The sequence below is a fragment of the Theropithecus gelada genome, chromosome 18, assembly GCF_003255815.1.
Source record: "Theropithecus gelada isolate Dixy chromosome 18, Tgel_1.0, whole genome shotgun sequence".
Classification (NCBI taxonomy): domain Eukaryota; kingdom Metazoa; phylum Chordata; class Mammalia; order Primates; family Cercopithecidae; genus Theropithecus; species Theropithecus gelada.
In genome coordinates this window covers 16,846,147-16,868,123 of record NC_037686.1, presented here as the reverse complement: position 1 = coordinate 16,868,123, position 21,977 = coordinate 16,846,147, and the positions used below count along the sequence as shown (strand labels likewise).

Below are 21,977 nucleotides of genomic sequence, written 5' to 3'. Positions count from 1 at the left end.
TGCCTGAAAGACTTGGTTTGTTCTAGCAACTGAAAGATGGTCAGTGTTGTCAGGGCCAGAGAGGTAAGAGATGAAGCTGGAAAGATAGGAGAATCCAGATCACACAGGACCTTGTAGGCCACATTAAGAAATTTGGATATTTATTCTAAGTTTTAATGTGGAGCCAATAAGGGTGTAAACAAGATCTTATTCACATTTTTTGAAGATCTTTCTGGTTGTTATGCAGAATCAGTTGAAAAGACACAAGAGAGATGGAGATAACGTTGGAGGCCACTGCAGTAATCTAAATGATGGGTAGTGGTGGCATTGACTAGAATGTTGACAGTGAAGATGGAGATGGGCAGAGAGAGACAAGCTATGTTCTGGAGGTAGACTCATCAAGCTTTTGTGATGAAAAGATTATGTCTCATTAGATTTCCCATGAAATAAGAGACAAGTTTATGATGACACTGACTGAAATAACAGACCAGACTGGTGCTACTGGTGACACAAGACTGGAAAGAGTCCAGGTTTGGGAAATATTCACAAGTTCACCCCAGGCCTGATTTTGAAGCATCTTTTGAGACATCCAAGTGGATATGTCAAGGAGGGCAGTTAGACAGGTAAGTGTGAGCCCAGATAAGAAGTATGAGTTAGGAATGTAAATCTGGGAGTCGTCAGATTAGCAAGAGTATATTAGTAATGTGCTCCTTACACACCTTACAAGAGTTTTAAAATTATTATCTTGCAAGCTGCCTATCTCACTGAGAGAAGTTAAGTTATGCTACAGTAACAAAAACCGGAAAACACCAGTAGCTAGAAACAATAGAGGTTCATTTCTTGTTCATGCTACCTGCCTGTAGTAGGTTGGCTGGGGGCTCTGTCTAAATCTCTGCTATCATCACTATGTCCAAGGCTGACACAGTTGCCAAGTCTAAAGAATTGTCAGTCATAGTAGCTGAGATGGTTAGTCTTATATGTAACATGAGTGGGACACAGGATGCCCAGATATCTGGTTAAACATTATTCTGGGTGTGTCTGTGAGGGCATTTCCTGAAGAGATTAGCATTTGAATCTGTAGACTGAGTAAAGCCGATTGCCCTCCACAATGTGAGTGAGCTTCATGAAGTCCATTGAAGACCCGAATAGAACAGTCTGAGTAAAGGAACATTTGCACTCTTGCTGACTCATTATTTTTCAGTTGGAACATCAGTCTTCTGCCACCTTTGGCCTCTGGCTCAGATTGGAATTTACACTATCAGCTCTCCTGATTCTCAGGCCTTCAGACTCAGACCAGAACTAAACCATCAGCTTTTCTGGGCCTCCAACTTGCCAGTAGCAGATCTTGGGACTTGTCAGCCTCTTTATCTGCATGAGATAATTCCTTATAATAAACTTCTTTATGTTATATATACGTTTTATATACAAAACATTATATGTGTGTTGGGGGGCGGGGAGAGAAAGAGATGCTTCTGTTTCCCTGGAGAACACAGACTAATACAAATTTAGGTACCAAGACTGATTCTTGAGGAACAGAGTTTTAAGGATGAGTTTACTAAATTTGTTCTAGAGTTTCTGGAATTGGGTCTCTAATCCAATTAGATCTAAAGACACTAGTAACTCTATTTCCAGTAGTAAAGACTGCAATGATAGGCCATAGGGTGATCAGGTAATAGAGACACAAAATATCATCACTGGATACTCCTAACTAAACATTTATAAGAATAAGGAGTTGGGTGACTGTGTATATGATACTTTTGAACATTTTTGGAAAACTAATTAATATTATTATTAAATTGGCTGATTGCTCCTGATATTACTGAACAAAGTAGTGAAAGACAAAGATGAGTTCAGGGACTTGAATTTCCAGCTCAAGCATAACTAATCTGAAGAGATCTATGTGTGCTCTGAAGGAGACCCTTATCTCCTGTAGCCACAGGGCTGAGATTGCTGAAAATCAAATGCAGAATCTCATCCTGTGACTGGCTGAATCACAATACAAATTTAACTCCCATCTTCACAGGGTATCTACTGTTAGAGTAAGAGCACTGATCAGCAAAGAATGAGGTTCTGTAAGTAGGAATGGAGACATGTGAGAAGACCCTGATGAAGGTGGGGACATTGAACCCTTAAATTGTGATGATTTTTTTTGCAGTCAAAGAGGCTTTCCAACCGCCAGTGGAAGTAACCTCCTCATCCCCAGTAGAAGCACCCTCACTGGGAGTGGGATAGTGGCTTCTCCAATCTCATCTGAGGGGAGTAACCCCTCATTGCCCAAGGAAACTATAATGGCCTCCTCTGAGGCAGTTGCCATGGAAGACAATACTGATTCTCCTCAGGACCTACCTCTACTACCTCTCCTTGATTCTTGACCTATAACTAGACTCAAGTCACAAAAGACCCCTGCAGGTGAGGTAAAAACTATGACCCATGAGGAGATGTGCTATACTCCAGAACTACTTGAGTTTTCTGATTTATACAGCCAGAAATCTGGGTTAATATGTGGAAATGGATATTAAAGGTGTGGGATAATGGCAGAAGGGACATTAAATTAGATCAGTCTGAATTTATTAACAAGAGTCCACCAAGCAGAGATTCTGCATTTAATGTTGCAGCTCAGGGAGTTAGATGGGTCTCTAACAAGACATCTTTCACCACTATTGTGAGAAGTAAATTTGTGATGGGAAACATAGCATCCTTGTTGAGTTCTGCGATCACTTCTCTGTAGGTCAGAACTGATAATATGGACTGCAGACAGAGTTGGAAAATCTAAATGCAAGAGGATGGGGTGGCAGAGGCCAAGTGGCAGCATTCAATTGCCAAAGGTAAAGCAGGTGTGGTAACTATAATAGTAGGGTCAAAGCAGCAATCAGAATAGTCTGACTTACTCAGATCTATGGTGTTAGCTAGTTAATGACTGTGTTCCTAAATGTGAAATAGATAGATGCCCACTAAATTCTTACTTGATCTCTATAAGCAGAAAAGTTCTAGATCAAGTGAACAAACGTCTCAAATCATAATAAGAGAGTCATAGCCCCTCAGTCAATTACCAGACTTGAGCCAGTTTATAGACCCAAAACCCTTTGAATAAATGGAAGGTTGAGTCCCCTCAAGGAAGGATCACGTACACTACCAAAAATGTGTACTGTTAATCTTTCTCCCAGCATTTCCCAAAGGATTCTGTAAGTAGGAATGGGGACATTCCTATTGCCTTTTACTAGGGTAACTGTACATTGGGAAAATACAAGAAATAATCAGGCTTTTCAGGGACCACTGAACACTGTCTCTGAACTGATACTGATTCCAGAAAATTCGAAATGTCACTGTGGCTCTCTAGTTAGAACAAGAGCTTATGGAGGTCAGGTGATAAAGGGAATTTTAGCTCAGGTCCATCCCACAGCGGATCCAGTGAGTCTCTAAACCTATCCTGTGGCCTTTCCTCAGTTTCAGAATGCATAATTGGAGTAGATCTACTCTGCATGTGGCAAAATCCCCACATTGACTCCATGACCTGTAAAGTGGGGGCTGTTGTGATGGGAAATGCCAAGTGGAAGCCACTAGAACTACCTCTACATAGAAAAATAGTAAATCAAATGCAATTCAAATGCAGTATCCCTGCATTTGCAATGCAAAATGGTTGGGACCAGAAGAGTTTTTGATTTGGGATTTGTTTTTAATTTTGGAATATTTGCATATACATACTGGTTCAGCATTCCAAATTTGAAAATCTAAAATTTAAAATGTTCCAACGAGCATTTCCTTGGAGCTTCAGGTCAGTTTAAGTTTTAGATTTTGGAGCATTTTGGATTTTGGATTTGAGATACTCAACCTGTACTTCATTCCTGGAAGAATTGCAGAGATTAGTGCCACCATCACGGACTTGAAAGATCAGAAGTGATGTGATCATTAATTTTATGTGTCAACTTGAGTGGGATGTGAGGTGTCCAGATATTTCATTAAACATTGTTCTGGGTGTGTCTGTGAGAGTGTTTCCAGAAGAGAATAGCATTTGAGTTGGTAGATTGAATAAAGTTGATTGCCCTTCCCAATGTGGGTGGACATGAGCCAATATACTGGGGTCCTGAGTAAAACCAAAAGGCAGAGGAATGGAGAATTCATTCTGCATGACTGCTTAAGCAGAGACCTGGATCTTCTCTTGCCCTTGGACTAGGACTTCACCATTGACACTCTCAGTTCTCAGGCCTTTAGACTTGAACTGGAATATAAACCTTTGGCTCTCTGGTTTTCAGGCATTTGAACTCCGACAGGAACTACACCATCAGCTTTTCTGGGTCCCCTGTGTGCAGATGGCAGATTATGGGATTTATCAGCCCTCGTAATTGTATGAGCTGATACCTTGTAATAAACATGTATATAGATATATAGATGTAGATGTAGATATATAGATAGAGATATCATATTGGCTCTGTTTCTCTGGAGAACACAGACAGGTAGCGATTCCCACCACATCCCCATTCAACTCACCTATTTGGCCTATGCTGAAGACAGATGTGTCTTGGAGAATGACAGTGGATTACTGCAAGCTTAACCAGGTGTTAACTTAAAGTACAGCTGCTGCACCAGATGTGGTGTCGTTGCTTGAGCAAATTAACACATCCCCTGGTACTTGGTATGCAGCTATTGATCTGGCAAATGCCTTCTTCTCCATATCTGTTTATTAGGCCCACCAGTAGCAGTTTGCTTTCAGCTGACAAGGCCAGCAATATACCTTGTCCTATCTCAGGAGTATATCAACTCTCTACCTTATGTCATAATTTAGTTCACAAGGATCATGATTGCCTTTCCTTTCCACAAGATGTCACACCAGTCTATTACACTGATGACAATATGCTGATTGGACCTAGTGAATAAAAAGTAGCAACTACTCTAGACTTATTGATAAGACATTTGCATGTTCAGAGGGTGCGAAAAACTATGACAAAAATTCAGGGACCTTCCACCTCAGTGAAATTCGTATGAGTTCAACGGTGTGCAGCATGTCAAGACATCCCTTCTAAAGTGAAGGATAAGTTGTTGCAGTTGACCTCCCCTACAACCAAAAAAAAAAAAAAAAGGTCAAAATGCCAAGTGGGTCTCTTTGGATGTTTTGAGACAACACATTCCTCATTTGAGTATCTTATTCCACCCCATTCATTGAATGACCCAAAACCTACCAATTTTGAATGAGGCTAAGAATAAGAGAAGGCTCAGCAAAAGGTCCGGGCTGCTGTGCAAGCTGCTCTGACACTTGGGCCATATGATCCAGCAGATCCAATGGTGTTCGAGGTGTCAGTGGTAAATGGAGATGCTGTTTGGAGCATTTGACAGGCCCCTATAGGTAAACTGTAGTTCCGGCCCTCAAGATTTTGGAACAAAATATGCCATCCTCCGTGGGTAGCTACTCTCCTTTTGAGAAACGGTTCTTGACCTACTACTGGCCCTTAGTAGAAACTAAATACTTAACCATGGGCCACCAGGTTACTAGGCAACCTGAGCTACCCATCATGAACTGAATGCCATCTGACCCACCAAGTCATAAAGTTGGACATACACAGCAGCACTCCACCATCAAACAGATGGTATATACACAATCAGGCTTGAGCAGGCCCTGAAGGTACAAGTCAGTTACATGAAGATGTGGTCCAAATTCCCATGGTGCCCGCTCCTGCTACATTGCCTTCTCTCTCCCAGCCTGCACTTACACCCTCATGGGGAGTTCCCAAGGATCAGCTGATGGAGAAAGAGAAGACTCGGCTTAGGCCTAGTTTACAGATGGCTCTGCATGATATGAAGATCCCACCTGAAAGTGGACAGTTGTGCCACTATAGCCCCTTTCTAAGATATCCCTGAAGCACAGTGGTGAAGAGAAATCCTCCTGGTGGGCAGAACTTTGAGCAATGTACCTGGTTGCATATTTTGCTTGGAAGGAGAAATCACAAGACATGTAATTATATACTGATTCATGGGCTGTAGCCAATGATTTTACTGACTGGTCAGGGACTTAAAAGGTACATGATTTGCAAGTTGGTGACAATGGTATCTGGGAAAGAGGTATATAGATAGACCTCTCTGAATGCGCAAAAAATGGAAATATATTTGTGTCTCATGTGAATGCTCACCAAAAAGTGACCTCAGCAGAGGAGGATTTTAATAGTCAAGTGGATGAGATGACCCATTTTGTGGATACTAGTCAATCTATTTTCCCAGCCATCCTATTCATGACCCAATAAGACATGAACAAAGTGGCCATGGTGGCAGGGATGTAGGTTATCCCTGGGCTCAGTAAACACGACTTTCACTCACTAAGGCCAATCCAGCTACAATTACTGCTGAGTATCCAATCTGCCAACAGCAGAGACAGACCAATACTGAGTGTACAATATAGCACCATTTCCTGATGTGGTCAGACAGCTACCTGGAGGGCAGTTGATATCACTGCATCACTTCCATCATGGAAGAGGTTACATGTGTCCTTACTGGAATAGACACTGACTCTGGATATGGGTTTGCATTCCCTGCACACAATGCTTCTGCCAAAAAGGCTTATGGAGTGCCTTATCTATCATCATTGTATTCCATACATCATAGCTTCTGGTTGAAGAACTCACTTGACAGCAGCTGATGTGCAGTGCTGGGCCCAGGACCACATCTTCATGTAACTTCCTTGTGCCTTCAGGGCCTGCTCAGGCCCAGGGCCCATGGTCATGGAATTCATGGCCTTACCTTATTCTCTACCATCCTGAATAGAATGGTAAAATAGCCTTTCGAAGACTCAGTTATACCAGCTAAGTAGCAATACTATACAGGTCGGGGCAAGATTCTCCTGAAGGCTGCATGCTCTGAATCAGCATCTATTATATGGTGCTGTTTCTCCCAAAGCCAGGATTCACAGGTTCAGGAATGCAGGGGCAGAAATGGGAGTGGCACCACTCACTATTACCCTCAGTGACCTACTAGTAAAATGCTCGGCTAGCCTAGAGGTCTTAGTTCTAAAGGAAGGAACGCTTCTAAAAGGAAACAAAACACTGAGTCCATTGAACTGAAAATTCACACTGCCACTGGCCACTTGGAACTCTGCATGCCTTTGAATCAACAAGCAAAGAAGAAAGTGACTGTGGTGGCTGGGGTGATTGATCCTGACTAACATGGGTCAGTTGGGCAGCTACTATATAATGGAGGTAAATAAGAGTATGTCTGGAATATAAAACATCCCTGAAGGCATCTCTTAGTATCACCACACCCTGGGATTAAAGTCAATAGAAAACACAACAACCCAGATCCTTCAGGAATAAGGGTTTGGATAGCTCCACCAGATGAAAAATCATGACTAACTGAGGCATTTGCAGAGGACAAAGGCATACAGAATGGGTAGTGGAAGAAGATAGTTACAAGCAGCAGTTACAACCACATGACCAGTTACAGAAATGAGGACTGTAATTTTCCTGAGTATTTCCTTTTTATTTTGTTGTAAGTATACATATATATGTGTGTGTGTGTACTGAGTAAAAATCTTTGTTTTCTTTCCTCTCTTATTCCCTTATTGTTTAGCATAAGCTGTACTGATTTTATATCATAACATTTAAGTATTGTTAGTTATACGTCAGACTATTTCATGTATGGGATATCAAGGAGAAGGGTAAACATCACTCAAGGATTTTACCTCTTTTTCTGAGGAAGAGGTTACTGTGTTTTCAGTTGTATGCAGGATAGTTGTGTCATGTTGGGCGGAATTATAGTCTTGTTACTGTCTTTATTTGGAGATTAAGCATGGTTTAGGAAGATTCATGTGGGTGCCAAGTATGTGTCAACTTGACTGGGCCTGGGATGCCCAGATATATGGTCAAACATTATTCAAGGTTTATCTGTGAGAATGTTTCTAAATGAGATTAATGTTTGAGCCAGTAGACTGGGTAAAGCCGATTGCCCTCCCCAGTGTGAGTGGGCCTCATCTAATCTGAGCCCTAGATAGATAGATGGCCCTAGATAAGAGCAAAAGTATGAGTAAGGGAGTCTTTGCCCTCTCTCTGCCTAATTGTCCTCTTTTTTTTTTTTTTTTTTTTTTTTTGAGACAGAGTTTTGCTCTTGTTGCCCAGGCTGGAGCACAATGGCACAATCTCAGCTCACTGCAACCTCTGCTTCCAGGTTCAAGCAATTCTCCTGCCTCAGCCTCCTGAGTAGCTGGGATTACAGGCGCCTGCCATCATGTCCAGCTTATTTATTTATTTATTTATTTATTTATTGTATTTTTAGTAAAGATGGACTTTCAGCACATTGGCCAGGCTGGTCTCAAACTCCTGATCTTAAGTGATCCACCCACCTCGGCCTCCCAAAGGGCTGAGATTACAGGTGTGAGCCACTGCGCCTGGCCCCTGATTGTCTTTAACCTGGGACATTAGTCATCTGTCCTTGGCCTTAAATTCCAACTTAGACTCCAACTTAGACTCCAACTTATACCATTGGCTTTCCTCATTCTCAGGCTTTCAGACTCAGACTGGAACATACATCATCATCTCTCCTGGGTCTCCAGCTTGCCAACCAGAGATCTTGGGACTTCTCAGCCCCTATAACTGTGTGAACCAATTCCTTACAATATATATGTTTCTCTGAAGAACCCAGGCTGATACAGTAGCAAAGGGAAAATTGAACCTGGAAGAGTCTCATGTTGACCTTAATGCTCCAGCAAAGAAGTGACACATGTTGCTTATCTTTTCAGCTCATTGACCAAACCTAGTCACATGATACCGTCAGGAAATACAATCATATCATGTACATACTTGGAATGAAGAGAGATGAGAACATTTGGTAAACAGCACTAATAGGCAGCATATGAAGGAGATGCTACCCTCTTGGAGGCAGAAGGTGAAGTGGAGCTGATGGTTCTCAGCTCTGCCAGCTTTCAGGTCCCACTTTGTATTTCCTAGTGCAGTGTGCTGATGCATTATAACAACATCTTAAAAAAAGGAAAATAAAAATGGTAAGTAACAGGATAGATTTTAGAAAAGAGTATTTTTTTAAGGTAAGGTTCAAGGCCCTAGATTGAATGTGATGAGGATGCTTTGACACACAAAGCAGATCATTAAACATTTAGTAACCAATGGTTATTGGGGCCTTGGCTTGACAGCCTCATTTAGGAGACAGCTGCATTCGCCTGCATTGATTGAGATGGTGTGTGCTAACAAAAGCTGAAACCTTCAGATTTAATGAAGGCAAGGAGTCATCCTTGGGCAGAAAGCAACTATCGAACTGATTATCATAGACAAACCCAAAGTTTGATTAATTCCATGGAGCATTGTGTCCAAAAAGAAACTCACTATAGTTCATACAAATCAACTCAATCAGGATCAGAGAAATCTGGTAAATTCCAGTTGACTGGTGGATAGAATGACTCAGATAGGCAGTCAGAAGGATCACAAATAATTACTGAACAAGATTCTCTCAAGCTCCTTCCTGTTACTACATTAAATGTTTAAGGAGTCCTCCTCTCTCAGATCATGAGGATATTCTTCACACCTCCTCTCTAAAGCCCTTTACACTACCAGTGATGTAGGCTTGGCCCCTAGAAGGTTGCAGCTCTCACAGAGTCTACTCCGCCTTGAGCCAGATGCTATGAAAAGCTAAAGCCCAAAGGCTACAGCCTTCACCCTCAACCCACTGTTTAACATTGCAGACCACACTCTCTTTCAATTACATGTATTTCATTAGTTTGCTTATTGATCTTTTGCAAATAATCTAAGTTTTAACTTGAGTATGCAGGTAGGGTAGGAGGCAGGCAAGCTGTGGGTCTGTGAAAAGTAAGGAGGCCAGGAGGGCAGGTGGGTAGGGCTGATCTAGGAGGCAAAGTGCATGAGAGAATTAAAGACTGCTGATCACTCAGCACATGGATGCTGACTCCAGAGGATATTTGTGTGTAGCACAAAGATAAAGGCCACACATAGAGGTGGGAATGAGGAGTAGCAAGCAGCTCTGACACACTGGATGGAAGGGCTGTGGGAAAGAGAAGGGTGGAGAGATGAGATGGAGCTGAGGGCAGAGCACTTTGAAGACTACTGAAAAGCTTTGGTACTCACTTCTTTAGGCACAGGGAAGTCATACAAATATTTTTAGCTGGAGGGTAACTTGATAAAGTGTTGATTTTTTGTTTTTCTTTCTTCTTCTTTTTTTTTTTAGACAGAGTAGTTTTCGCTCTTGTTGCCCAGGCTGGAGTGCAATGGTGCAGTCCTGGCGCACTGCAACCTCCACCTCCCGGGTTCAAGCAATTCTCCTGCCTCAGCCTCCCAAGTAGCTGGGATTACAGGCACCCACCACAACACCCAGCTAATTTTTGTATTTTTAGTAGAAACAGGGTTTCACCATGTTGACCAGGCTGGTCTCGAACTCCTGACCTCAGGTGATCCACCCGCCTCAGCCTCCCAAAGTGCTGGGATTACAGGCGTGAGGCACCGCGCCTGGCCAAAATTGAGGCAATGCTTGGGGTTGGCATGGACTGAAAAAAGGAGCAATCCTGGAAAGGACCTCATTTATGAGGCTATTGTAGAAGCCCACACAATCGTTCTTTCAAACTGGTTTCTAACGACAGCCCCCAAACCATCAGGGACAGATGACCCTACCCACACAACATGTCCATTATTTTCTCCAGGGTAAAAAGTTCTTTTTCTTTCTCTTAGCATCATAATTGAAATGATAATAACTCATTTCCTCCACACTTCTCTCCTTTGTTATAGACACTTGTGGTACTAAAAGAGTAGGAAACCAATCTTAGGTTTTTCTTATTGTTATCTGATTCCACTCAATCCTGCCTAAGAAGAGCAACTATTATTCACATCTGTTCTACATGTATGTATGTTACATACCAGACACTGCTTGTGAAGCACACAAAGAAAATTCCTAAATTGTTGCCTAAGGATGTTCAGAAGTAACTTGTGAAATAAACAAATGAGCTGCATCATTAAAGGTAACTGGAGGAACGGAGCAACGTGGGCTGCCTGGTCCCCTCCTCAGTCTAAGGCACATAACCCCATGAAGTAAGGTGGCTACACTGGAGAAAATCACATCCACACTGAGTCTAGAAAAAGGAAAAAAGGCAACACTAAAAGATTATCCTGGGTTGGCCGGGCAAGGTAGCTCATGCCTGTAATTCCAGCACTTCGGGAGGCCAAGGTGGGCGGATCACGAGATCAGGAGATTGAAACCATCCTGGCTAACACGGTGAATCCCCGTCTCTACTAAAAATATAAAAAATTAGCCGGGCGCGGTGGCGGGCGCCGGTAGTCCCAGCTACTCAGGAGGCTGAGGCAGGAGAATGGCGTGAACCCAGGAGGCAGAGCTTGCAGTGAACAGAGATGGCACCACTGCACTCCAGCCTGGGCGACAGAGCGAGACTCTGTCAAAAAAAAAAAAAAAAAAAGATTATCCTGGGTTAGTAGAGAAACTGAGCTTTAAGATAAAGGAAGCGGCTATGTTGAAAGATTAAACAAGGAAAACTAAGTCCTAATGTGAACACAGAAAGGTCTTGGTAGGGAAAAGAAATGAAAAGTGAGGTGCATCGCCAAGGGGCATCTTTCTGGGTTACAAGAAGCAAAAACAAATGCAATGCCTGTTTCTTAAACATTTGTCTTGTGCCAAGTGCTCCACGTGGCTCTTCTCATTTCATCTTCCGCACAGTACTATGAAATATGAATCTGAGTTAGTATCCCCATTCTGCAGACGAAGAAGCTGAGGCTTGTCTAAGGACACACAGCTAATAAACAGGTGGTTACAGATTCCACCCAACTGTTGAGCTCCAGAGCTTATGGATTTAAGCACCACACTTACACTGTCTCCACAATCCTAATTGTAAATTCCCAGAATCAGGTCCAGTGATCCATCTCTTGCAGCATAGCTACATCTAAATTACATTTCCATGTATTTTGCAAACATCTACATGGATATTCTGTAAGTACTTCTTTTTGAAAATGTCCAAAAACATCTCTTTATCTTCTACCACCCAATGCACACCTCTTCCTGCATTCTCTAATTCTAAAAAGCTATCATCTTTCTCCCAGTAAACTATCTTTAATCAGGGGAATATCTCTCAATCTACAAGCAGTTGCTAAATCTTATCTGGCCTTCTTTTGAGATATTTCATATGATTCTAAAGTCACTTTCTATTATAGCTGGCCTATCCCTGTTCTCTCCTGCTGCAACTGACTACCCACCTGCCTCACACTGCCAGTGGGGCTATTTTTCTTTGACACCAATGATGGAAACCCTCAGTGATAAGTCAGTTAAGCCTACAGACTCTGGAATCAGATAACCAGGGTTCAAATCCAGGTTTCCATATTTACTAACAATGTGACCTTCAGCAGTAACTGAAATGTCCTTGGTTTCAGTTCCTAAACACATTAAATTAGGATAATGATAGTACCTATCTCATAAAGTCATTGGAAAAATTAAATGAGACACTTCCGCTTGAGACACAGGAGAAGGCCCCTATGAAATGTCATTAAGATCGTTGAAGTTAATGACAGGGTTTCTTCCCTGATCAAAAGCCTCTGTTGACTCCATTTTGCTAAAAAGTGAAGTTGGAAGAAACATTCATCATAATATTCAAATCCCAAAAGAAAATTGCCTTAATCTACCTTTCTAGACTTCTCTTGTATCCAAGCTCTCCTCCCCAGCTATGCTGTGCTCTAACCAGAGACCATTCACAACACCAGCACAAGGTGTTCCTTGTGCCTGGAACAGCCTTCACCCATATCAGCGACCAAATCTGACCCTTGGGCCTAAATATCACCTTCTTTGTGAGGCATTCAAATATCCCCTTCTTCCAGACACCCCAGTGGTCTCTCATAGGGCTCTATTCTACCTGTGCCTGCATCGCTAGATTGCAGGTAGCCTTGTTGACTGCGCTCTATCCCCCATGACCACTTTTTTTTTTTTTTTTTTTTTTGGCAGTGTTATACTGTACTGGCTGTAAAGGAAACCCTTCATTCTGCACCCTTCCATCCTCAACTCTCCTGTGCCAGGCACCTCTTACTCTATACCCATAGTCACTCCCACCACTATACTTTTCCCTATGAACAGTAGCACTGGGAGTGATTCTCTCACTTCCCACTAATGCCAACCATCTTCCTTCTCAAATACACCTGGTCAACACTGACCCATGCCTTGGAAGTTGGCACAGCCAGTACTAGCATAGGATGACAAATGACTTGCACCAGCCCTAATCAAGACTAAATTATCTAATAACTTAGGAGATTTTCTCCATCCACACAGTAGGTTCTTAAGAAATGAAATTAAAATACAGCAATGGTTCTCAACCCTGTCTGCACATTGAAATCACTTGGGAAGCTATATTAGTTTCCTAGGCTTCCATAACAACATACTATGAACTGGATGGCTTAAAACAACAGAAATTCAGTGTCCCACCATTCTGGAGGATAGAAGTCTGAAATCAAAATGTCAGCAAGGCCATGGCTCCCTCTGAAACCTTTAGGGGAGGATCCTTCCTTGCCTGCTCCTAGCTTCTGGTGGTTTGCCAGCAATCTTGTGCATTTCTTGGCTTGCAGATGCATGACTCCAATCTCTGTCTTCAACATCCCATGGCATTCTCCCATGAAGCTTTAAGGAATTCTAATGCTTCGAGGGCATGCATGATGTGGCAAAGAAGATTGAGATGGAGACTAGAAAAACAGGAGAAAGCAGGAAAAGATGGGAAATTGGAAGCCAAAGAAAATTGCCTTCACCTACCATTCTGGACTTCTTTTCTTTTGCATACACTCTCTTCTCCAGCTATACTGTGCTCTAATTAGAGGCCACTCACAACTCACCAGGCCCCAACTTCACACAGCCATCTGTTTATAAGGACACCAGCCATATTGATTAAGGGCACACTCTACTCCAATATGACTTCATTTAACTTTAGCAGTTACATCCTTCAATTACCTATTTAGGAATAAGGTCACATTCAGAAGTATCAAGGTTTAGAGCGTCAGCATATCTTTTTGGGGGGACCCGACTCAACCCATAAATGAAGTTTTTAAAAATGCTGTAATGTTCCAACTGTAATGTTCCACAGCCAGAGACTGCAATTTAATTGGTCTGGGGTGCAGCCTGGTCTTCTGAAATTTTTTAAATTTTTTAAATTCTTTAAGCAATTCTAATATGCAAACAAGTTTTAAAACCAAATGTCAGGGGTTCATATCAAGGGGTTTTGGAAATGTCAGGGGTTCATATCAAGGGGTTTTGGGGCCAGGCTGCCTGGCATTGAATCATGCCTACATCACTTACAAGATGAGTGACCCTGGGAAATTTGTATAACCTCTCTGTGCCTCAGTTTCCACCATTTAAAATGGCGATAATAATATTTAATAGTACTTGCCCCATAGAGAGGGTATAGGAATTAAATTAGGTTATAAAGGAGAGCATTTAGAAATATGCCTGAAATCATATTGCCCCTATTATTACTATAGTTCAGGCATACTTGCACCCTACCTTTAAAAGCCTCAATGGTAATATTCAATGAAGACTGTTTAGTCTCTATTTTAGAGATGGGACAAAGAGAGCACACAGATATTCAATAATGTACTCAGAAGTCTGTGAGGAGCCCTAGAAAGAAATTCATGTCTCCTGTGTACAGTTCACAGCCCAGAACCCCAGGAAGCCAGAGGTTTTCCATCCAGGTCCCAGGGGTCACTATGATGCAGGGTGAGGGTGAAGGACTGGGGTGGAACAGCTCAGTTTTATCTGCTTCACATGTTGATACTCTAAAGGATTTTGTTGGAAAAGGGACCAGGGCTTCCCATGGCATAAAAAGAAAAATTAAAAAATTTAAAAAAATTAGAAAGCACTATGCCTGATTATGTCACCATAAACCTTCTAACTGACAGTTTATCCTGGCTTCTGCCTCCTCCCTTTTCCCCGTGGAGCAGAAAAGCCCCAGAGAATTTCAGGTGGCTGAGGGCATTCTAAAAGAGGAGGTGAGCGGATGTCTCCACGTTCTGTAAGAGGAGGAATGCAGACAAACTCTGCAGCATTTCAAAATGTCTGCCCTCTGCTCATTACTAAAATTTGTGTAAGGGGGACCGAGAATTAAGACCTCCCAAAGCTCCAATCAGAGTCATCTCCACTGAGAAATGCAAGATGAAATGGACGGCGCACTCTCTTACAGCTTCTAATCACCGGGAAGTTCAGGAAATTGGAAACGCCCCAGAAACAACATGACATATCAAATACCAGAGCCTGGGTGATCCATCACCATCGTCATCACTGTGGTCATTACCATTCACTTCCACTCCGCGGACAGCCCATAAATCAGCTTGTAGAGCTCTTTGGGATCGCTGAGTGAGAAGCACTGAATAAATGTCAGCTGGGATCATTGGAGATACCTTTCACTTCAGACAGATAAATGTTAGTGAGTCCGTGGTCAAGGAAGCACCAATAGGGACCTTAGCTATTTCCAGGGGCCCCAAGATACTAATAATGGTTTGCATAGTCAGAAAATTAAGATAGAAAAGGAAAGGCCCTTCTTATCCCACAATATTAAAAATACTCCACAAGCATAAAAACTCAATTACTGTACTTGGCTTGTGAAGGGACATATTTCTTGTTCAGTGAAGTTCCTCCATGATGGTGATCTGAAAATAGGCAGAGAGCCAAATAATTTTTAATATGCCAGTGCATCAGGACAAAACTTTGAAATTTTGACTAAGGACATTGGGACCAAGCCAAGGATGCTTATAGGAAAGGCCACTGCCTGTGTGCTCCATTCTACCACCGTGAGCCCTCTGGTATCTTTTTGCTTAGCCTTCTCTTCTCAAGTGTTGGCTCTATGCAGTGTGTCCATTGTGTACATAACAGGCAGCTCTCCAACAGCAGCTCCAGAAGCGAAGGTTGGGTCTAGGGATTATGACTGCTCTATGGAAGATTGCCCAAGACTTCCCAGCATTGGGACACTGTGTTTTCTAGACCCGAACTGATCAGTTTCTTTGTTCAGAAAGACAAACCTTCATCTTCTAACATATTCCCTTGTGTGTTTGCATCTGTGTGTTACTTTGGCCTAGGTTATTGGTTTCCATTGAACTAAGTACGAGGCCCACATGGAGGAGGGGACTGTCTTTTTAGTAGGTTTTCTATTGTTCATTGTTTGCTGAGTGCATTCTCAGTACAGTATTGGACAGATCTTCAAGGTCCCTTGAGGCAGAAAGTCCAAAATAAGGAGACAGAAGTGACTCATACAGAAACTGCTCTGCTGCGAAGAAAAGCCAAGTTGTTCATGGCCTGTACATGAGCCAGGTGGGTGGGAGTATGTTTATGCTAGAACTTCCAAAGACTAACTTCCAGTGAGGCCCTCTGGGGACACGAGACTCTAGTCAAGTCTGTCTTTGGGGGAATGCTTCTTCCTGCCTAATACAAGGCAAGGCCACATGGGGATTCTGGAATTTCCCTTTTAACAATTACATGGATTATATTTGTCACTGGGACACAAACACCTTTTTCAATGCTATATTTATTTTATGCTTAGAAATGAGATAGAATTAAAAAGGCCAGAATGGAAAAAGTTTAGAATTCAGAAAAGAATATATCAGCATATTGGGCTCAATTCTGTTCTTCAAGGTTTCTCTTTAGACGGGATGGGGCTTTAAGCATTAAGAACCATTCTATCTTTCAAATTGCCTTCCAAGAGCCCCCATACAGCCGCCACGGAGAACCTACTGGAACCTGAGCTTCAGTGATACAGTTGTTTACCCATTGGAAGCGGAAATAGCAAAACCTAGTGAATTATTTTAGCATATAGGTAATTCGATGACATTGTGTTTACTTTTGACACAAACACAATGCAGGCTGGCCTCTTAGTGGGAAGGGAGGATTGGATCCTTCTTTTCTTTTTTTCCCCGACTCTTGTCCACATTATCTATTTGTTGTTACTAATTCAGTATAGGTTGGAGTGTGGGAAAAGGGGAGGAAAAAAAGGAATAAGAAAACTCTTCCCTTATGTAAATCAGGACTGCCCTAAGATGGTTTTTTGCTCTTTGGGCCAAGCAGATGTTCAAAGCTGATTCTTTCTTTCTCATGGGCATTTTTGTGAATTTACCTGAGGCTCGCTTCCCAGGCTTCATCTAGCTGAAACTTCTGTAATTTTAGAAATTTTTCCTCTATTTGCCACTCAATCCTCACCATCATCCCTGGGTTTTCTTGCAATCTACTCTACATAAACTCATTCCTGTGGGAGTTCCATTATATCTTCCAAATGTCCCTCGATCTTGAAAGACCAAAATGCTGGAAAGAAGAAAAACAGACAGAAGTGAACGCTACACTAGTTTCTACTTGCCACCCTTAGGGCATTTGCCAGTTTGCTTTGTGGAACATAGATGCTGAACAAAGATCAGCAGCCAAGAGTTTCTAACAGTCTCATTGGCAGGGGAGTGGAAAATTGGTGGATAGGGCTACCAAGGAAGCTACAACTTGAGAACTCATGATCTGAAAGAAAAGCTAACTGCAGAGATGTAAAGTGAGTATTATATGTGCAATTTTTCCTTGAGGTATTTTCCAGCTTCTAGCTGCACATGTGTGAGGCAAGTTGCCAAGAAAACAAGTAAAAAGCAGCTGCTAAGAAGCTAAAAATCTAAGCAGACATTTCAGTAGTCTCATGGTGCTAGAAAAAATTGAAGTTCATAGCCTGCCAAGAAAGAGCATCTCTAATAAACATACTAGGCTCGCCCTTGAGCTCCTTGAAGTGATAGGCTCTAGGAATAAAGATGAACCTAAAATAGACCAGTTCTCACAAACCCTAACATTGAATCTGAAATCTAAATCCAATAGATCAAGATAATCTTCCTGTGGTCTATATGCCTGTCAGAAGAAAATTAAATCCTCTCTACAGGGAGATGTCATCCACAGCATCTACATCTACAGTTTTTTGGCAGACATTATAATGTCTGCCATTTGGTCACATTTACCAAGCATGCCAGAATACAAGATCAAATGACCAAAAACAACAGTTTAAAAAAAAAAAAAACTGACTTTAGAAACAGACTCAAAGGCAAATATTTAAGTTCAAATTATTGGACATAAAGTTTCAAATAACTATAAATAACATAATCAAAATAGACAAAAAGATGGAAAATTTCATCCAACTACTGAAATCCATTAACATCATCAGAAAATGCAGAGTTTAATAATACAACACTGAAATTAAAACCAACTGGATTGAAATTCAGTTGGATTTAAAAGCACATTAGATATAGCAGAAGAAAAAATTAGTGATCTGGATTGTAGATCAGTAGAAAATATTCAGGTTGATACTTTTCAGAGAAATAGAAAGAATAAACAACACAGAAAAAGAGTTTAAGAGACATACAAAACATGATGAAAATAATTTTCATAAGTGTAGTTGTAGTCTATAAAGGAGAGAGATAATTGAACAGAGGAAACACTGTGAGAACTTTCCAAAACAAGCAAAAGATATTAGTAAATTGAAACTCTACAAATTCTGAGCAAAATAAATACAGATAAAGCTAACCCACAAACACTAAAAAGAATATCTTATAAACAGACAGAAAACAAACACATGATGTTCAGAGAGACACAATATAACTATGGCTGAGTTTTCAATAGAAACAGTGAACAAAAATGTCTTTAAAGAGCTAAAAGAAAATTATTGCCAACCTAGAATTGTGTACACAAGGAAAATGGCTTTCAAAAATAAAGACTAAGCAGACAATTTCAAACAAGCACTTAACAAGCAGGAACAACAACAACAATGGCACAAGAAAAATGACCGTAGATGAAAACATGTTATTGCAAGTAAAGACAGGCTAGAGGGAATTTTGTAGTCTTAAATGCATAAACTAGAAATGAAAAGAAAACTTACCATCTCTAACACAAGTATTCACATCAAGTTAGCAAAACTGCAAATTACCCCAAGAGAAAGAAGGAGGTAGGTGGGAGAAAAATAGAAATAAAAACAAAAATTATTGAAATAGAAAGGAATCATCTAATAGAAAAAAGGCAACAAATATTTGAAAATATTATTAAAATTAATAAATGCTTAGCAAGACTAATCAAGAAAAAAGAGAATGAGGAACATATTACTAATACTAAAAACGAGAAAGAGGCTATCACTGCAGATTCTGGAAATATTTAAAAAGAGGTTAATACAAACTTATGATCCTAAATTTGACTAAATTTGTTGACTACATTTATGACTGTCACTTTGCAGAACTGTTTGGCAATATAGACTAATGCTAAACATAAGCATGTTCCATAACCCAGCAATTTCTCTTCTAGCAACTCAACAGAAATGTATGCATATATTCACTAAGATATGTAAAAATATGTTCTAGCATCAATATTTCTTTTTTTAACTTTTATTTTAGGTTCAGGGGTACATGTGCAGGTTTGTTATATAGGTAAACTTGTGTCACAGGCATTTGTTGTACAGATTATTTCATCACCCAGGTACTAAGCTTAGTACTGAATAGTTATGTCTTCTGATCCCTCCCTCCTTCCACCCTCCACCCTCAAGTAGGCCCCAGTGTGTGCTGTTCCCCTCTTTGTGTTCTCATCATTTAGCTCTCTCTTATAAGTGAGAACATGCAGTATTGGTTTTCTATTCCTGTGTTAGTTTGCTAAGGATAATGGCCCCCATCTCCATCCATGTTCCTGCAAAGGACACAATCTTGTTCTTTGTTATGGTTGCATAGTATTCCATGGTGTACATATACCACATTTTTTTATCCTATCTGCCATTGATGGCCATTTAGGTTGATTCCTTGCCTTTGCTATTGTGAATACTGCTGCAACAAACATATGCGTGCATGTGTCTTTATGGTAGAACAATTTATGTTCCTTTGGGTATATATCCAGTAAGGGGATTGCTGGGTTGAATAGTAGTTCTGTTTTTAGCTGTTTGAGGAATTGCCACATTGCTTTCCACAATGGTTGAACTAATTTACACTCTCGCCAATAGTGTATAAGCATTCCCTTTTCTCTGCAACCTTACCAGCATCTGTTATTTTTTGACTTTTTAATAATAGCCTTTATGACTGGTGTGAGATGGTATCTATTGTGGTTTTGATTTAGCAGCAATATTTCCAACAGCCTTAAAAATACCCAAATTTCTTATGAAAACAGAATATATACATAAATTAGGGTGTATTATTAAAAATTAATATTGTCAGCAATGCAAAAAACAAACTCTGCTACATGTAATAATTAGGATGAATTTCAGAGCTGTCTTATCTCACAGACATCCAAGAGAATATATTGCATGATTCCATTTGTATAAATTTCAAAAATAGACAAATATAATCTTTGATGTAGAAGTCAGAATTAATGTTTTCTATGGACAGAGGTGGGTAGTGAGCAGTGGAGAGGTAATAACTTACTGAGGGTATGAAATAGACTTTTGGGATGCTGATAATACACAGTGTTGATCTGGATGTAATTACATGAGATTTTCACTTTTCCAAAAGTTAAGCAAACTGTACACCTATGATCCATGTACTTATATAAAAAAGCAAAGTGACTAGAATAGCTAAAATAATTTTGAAAAAGAAGATCAAAGTTGGAGTACTCACACTAATCTGTTTTAAGACTTACTCTAAAGTGACAATCATCAAGACAGTGTTGTATTGGTGAAGAGCTAGACACATAAATCAATGGACAACAATAGAAAGTCTAGAAATAGATCCACACAAACATGGCCAAATGACTTTAGACAACGGTGCAAAGACAATTCATTAAAGAAAGCCTAGTAGCTTTCATCAAATGATGCTGAAACAGTTGAAATCCATATGTTAGAAAATGAACCTTGATCTGTACCTCACAATTTAAACAAAAATTTAGATCATAGATCTCCATGTAAAATATAGAACTACAGAACTTCCAAAAAGAAAATCTTAGTAACCCTCGGGCTATGCAAACTTATTAAATAAGATGCCAAAAACACAACCTATTTTAAAAAAGAGACAAACGTGGCCTTATCAAATACAAAAATGCTTGCTCTGTAAAAAACATTGTTAAGAGAATGAAAAGACAAGCTACAGATAATATTTACAAGTCATGTACCTTACAAAGGACTTGTATTCAGCAAATACAAAGAACTCTCAAAACTCCACCAAAGAAACAACACCACTTACACATACACAAACGGGCAAAATATTTAAATAGGCATTTCACTAGAGAAGATACGTAGATGACAAAGACATGCTGTTCAACATCATTAGTTAACAGAGAAATGCAAAGTAAAACCACACTAGGACACCGTTACACACCTACTAAAAATGACTAGAATAAAAAACAAACAAACAAAAAGACAGGACCAAGTGCTGGTAAGGATATAGAGAAACCAGGAGTCTCATACATTGCTGGTAGGAATGCAAAACAATACAGCCACCCTGAAAAACTATTTGTCAGTTTCTTATAAAGTTAAAATACACTTGCCATATAACCCAGCAATCCCATACCTAGGTATTTACCCTAGAGAAATGAAAACTTATGCTCACACAAAAACTCTTACAGTCTATTAATAATTGTCAAAAACTAGAAACAATCCAAATGTCCCTCAACAGGTGGCTGAATGAACTGTGTACATCTACACAATGGAACACTACCCAGCAATAAAAAGGAATGAATTCTTGATGTACACAACATGGATAAATCTCAAAAGCGTTATGCTAAGAGAAAGAAGCCAAACATAAAAGATTGCATGCTGTGCGATTCCATTTATATGACATTCTGGAAAAGACAAAACTACAGGGGCTGCAGAAAAGACCAGTGGTTGCCAGGGGTCAGGAGTCGAGGAGGATTTCGAGCGGCAGGAGGGACATTTTTTGGGGTGATGGAGCTGCTCTGTGTCCGGATTATAGTGGTGGCTACATTAATATGTACGTATCCAGGCACAGAGCTATACATTTTTTAAAAGTTAATTTTATATATGCTAAAATTTTTGAATGTTTAATAATGTTTAGGGTAGAACATTCTGCTTTTTATTTGCATTGTTCAAAGCAAACTGAACA

At 40.5% G+C, this 21,977-nt stretch overlaps 1 long non-coding RNA gene across 1 annotated transcript in view; it reads right to left on the bottom strand.

The window, feature by feature from the left end:
* Positions 1-13,475: 13,475 nt before the first annotated feature.
* The window catches only part of LOC112611268, a 40,963-nt gene continuing 32,461 nt past the window's right edge, over positions 13,476-21,977 (bottom strand). Inside the window, exon 3 of the long non-coding RNA XR_003116623.1 lies at positions 13,476-13,640. This is a non-coding gene — a long non-coding RNA (uncharacterized LOC112611268). The remainder of the gene's footprint in view (positions 13,641-21,977) is intronic.